Raw genomic sequence first — 2,817 nt, forward strand, 5'->3', positions numbered from 1 at the left:
ACTGAAGCTCAGCGAGGTCAAGTGGCAGGCGCAAGGTCGCATCGCTAGAAAGTGGCAGTGAATGAACGATCTAACGGAGTGACTGAGGGCGCGCGACGGGCCCGCCGGGCACTAGTTGGTGGAGCGTGGCGGGTGCCAGCGGCGCACCGCGCCTGCGGCCCGCTCCGGGCGAGCTAGCTGGTCCCACGCGGGCGCTCGGCACCCGCAGGCTCCCAGAGGCGGGGCCGGGCTCTGCCCCCACCCCGCCAGCCGCCCCGCCCCCGCCCCGCCCCCAGCCCGCCCCGCCAGGGACTGCAGACGGCGCCCAGCGGCGGCGCGAACGGCAGCGAGGAAGGTTGCTCCGGGCTTGGTGCTCGCCGCGGCTTCCCGCGCAGGGCCGGGCCGGACCAGGACCCGCAGACTGAGCGACGTTGGAGGATGCGGACGCGGAGGCGCCCTGGGGCAGCGGTGGCGGGAGGTCTGGCGCTCTGCAGGTAGGAGCTCGCCCGCTCGGCGGGCGCGGAAACTTGGGCCGAGTTTGCGTGCGGCGCGTGTGGGGAAGGGGCGGGTGGCGCTGCCCCAGGGCGCCCCTACCGGTCGGCCCGGGGACTGAGCACGCCCCTCCTGGGCCGAGGTGCTGCGGCTTCTGGCTGCCGCGGGCCCCCTCTGGCGGGCTGCGGGGCAGGGGTGGCGCCGCTGCTCCAACTTTCCCGGTCTTCAAGGCTCCCGGGGCCTGCTCTCGCTCTGGGGCTCCGGCTGAGGCCAGACGCCTAATCTAGCGAGAAGGGGCTCAGGCCGAGCTCTCGGGCCTCCTGCAAAGCCCGGCTCACATGGATTGTTGGGGGGGAGGGGGATCTTGTTGAGGGGAAGGGGATGTTGTAGGGGGGCGGGGACAAGGGGTAACTGGAGGGCTGGGCCTGGGGCGGCGGGCGCTGAGGCGCCGCGGGGCCCTGGACGCGCCCTGCTGGGATGGGACGGCCCTGTGGTTTCCTTGCCACCTCTTGACTCACCCTCTGGCCTCAGCCCAGGGTGGCGGGATGGCCCTGAGGCGGAGGCTGCCAGGACCCAGCGGCCAGGCCGCCCCTGCTCCGGGACCTCCCGCCGGTCTGCGGGCGTCAGTGTGGGGCCGGCTGGGTGCGCGGGCTTTCCTGCGTGCACACGTGTGCCGGGGCCCGAGCGAGGGGGAGCGCGGTTCTGGAATGGCGTGTGTACAGATGTGGGCCATGTACGGACGTGCAGGCACGGGTTTGCATGCGTGGCGGCGGCCTGTGTGTCAGCCTGCTGGATGCACGTGCGTCTCAGCCCGCCGGGAGGGGCTTGGGGACACCCGGAAGCCCGCCAGGTCGGGTGCCGCTGCAGCCTCAAAGCCAAGTCGGCTGTGGGCCCCAGGCACCAGAGTCATGCTCAGGGCGGGTAGGGGAAAGGGGATAGAGACCGATCCGTTCTCCTTCCCCTCCACTGGAGACTTGGGGCTGCGCCAGGTTGGGTTGTAGCGTCTGGAGAGCCCCGAGCCTCAGGTAGGGAAGGTGGGAGGCGGAAGAACCCTCCGCGAGGCCCAATCCAGCCTTCCCGGAGCATCCAGATGCCGGCCACAATTGGGCAGAATCGGGCTCTTCCTGGTCTTTCCCATCGGCCATCCCGAGGTCCCTGGAAGGTGAAAGCGGGAACGGAGACACAGCTGTTCCTTTCCCACTGCCTAAGGCAGGGGTGGTGCTGCAGTGGTGGGCTGTTCTCGGAGACCCTGGCCTGGGTGCTGAGTGAGGTTGGAGCTTGGCAGGGAGGATCAACAGGGCTGCTTTTCTAGGATGACCTGAGCCTGCTCCTTGGGCACATGCCCTGGCCGAGAGCCTGATTGCCTCACTGTGGGTAAGGGAAGGAGGCACCTACATTTTGGCAACTGTTTTGAATGGAGGAGCAGCCTCCCTAGAGGGACTGTATTCTGGGCTCTCCACCTCCTACTGGCTGGAGATAAGGTCACTCCCACACCCCTAAGAGTTCTCTGTGGGCTCCATGAAGCCCCCACCCCTCCCACAAAGACTCCCGAGGGTCCCAGGTGGCCTGTCTACTGGCTGGGTCCCAGGTGGGGGCCTCAAGAAGTCTCCAAGGCAAAGGGTATTGCATGGGCTGAGGCCCAGGAGAGAGGGACTCCTGGGGTTGGGGGTGGGGACCCCGCAGGCCCCAAGGAGGATGTGGGGAGGCAAGACCAAAGTCAGCACTTAATTAACCCAGAGTGTCCCAAGGGAGGGAGTGGAGGGGGTCTACACCTCAAAACCCTGCAATTACTTCTCACAGCACTGCTGTGGAGTGAGAAGGGGGCTTGCACCCCTGGTTTCTCTGGTAGGACACTGCTGTTGGTACTGTCACCTGTGTCCACCATGTCTTCTGTAGGCTGGCCTGAGGTGTGGGGTTCTGTCCAGGAGCTGAACCAGCTTGCTGAGTCTGCCTTGGTGGGCGTGGGCACTGGTCCCCACACTAGCCTTGCCTTTCCTAGCCCCAGAATGTGCTGGTCTAGCTCAGCCTGTGGCTGTCATTCACTCCAGGCAGAAGCAAGGAGAGGGCTGGTTCTTTCTTGCGGGTCACTGAAACCTGTGACACTGCCCTAATCATAGCAAGGCTGAGCTGGCTGATCCTTTGTAAGCCACTGAGTTTCCAGGAGCAGGATGCTGGCAGCCAGCAGAGGTAGAGGCAGGTCGGCGTGGCCCCGGCAGACAGGCTTCAGATGACCCCCTCATGGGTCACTGGGCCTCTGTTGCCCCAGGACAGTCCCCATCCTTCCTTTGTCTTGCCTTAGAGCTTTGTCTTTCTTCAGCTGTTTTTCCATCAATACAATGGGAGTAG

General features: G+C 66.0%; 1 protein-coding gene across 2 annotated transcripts in view; it reads left to right on the forward strand.

Moving 5' to 3' along the window:
- The first annotated feature begins 287 nt into the window (after positions 1-287).
- The window catches only part of CUNH15orf39 (chromosome unknown C15orf39 homolog), a 10,578-nt gene continuing 8,048 nt past the window's right edge, over positions 288-2,817 (forward strand). For both annotated transcript variants that reach the window (XR_004266199.1, XM_032271740.1), the window contains exon 1: positions 288-473. The gene's annotated coding sequence lies outside the window, so the exon portion shown is untranslated. The remainder of the gene's footprint in view (positions 474-2,817) is intronic.

This window comes from Sapajus apella, unplaced genomic scaffold (genome assembly GCF_009761245.1).
Source record: "Sapajus apella isolate SASKATOON/1434 unplaced genomic scaffold, GSC_monkey_1.0 scaffold248, whole genome shotgun sequence".
Taxonomy (NCBI): domain Eukaryota; kingdom Metazoa; phylum Chordata; class Mammalia; order Primates; family Cebidae; genus Sapajus; species Sapajus apella.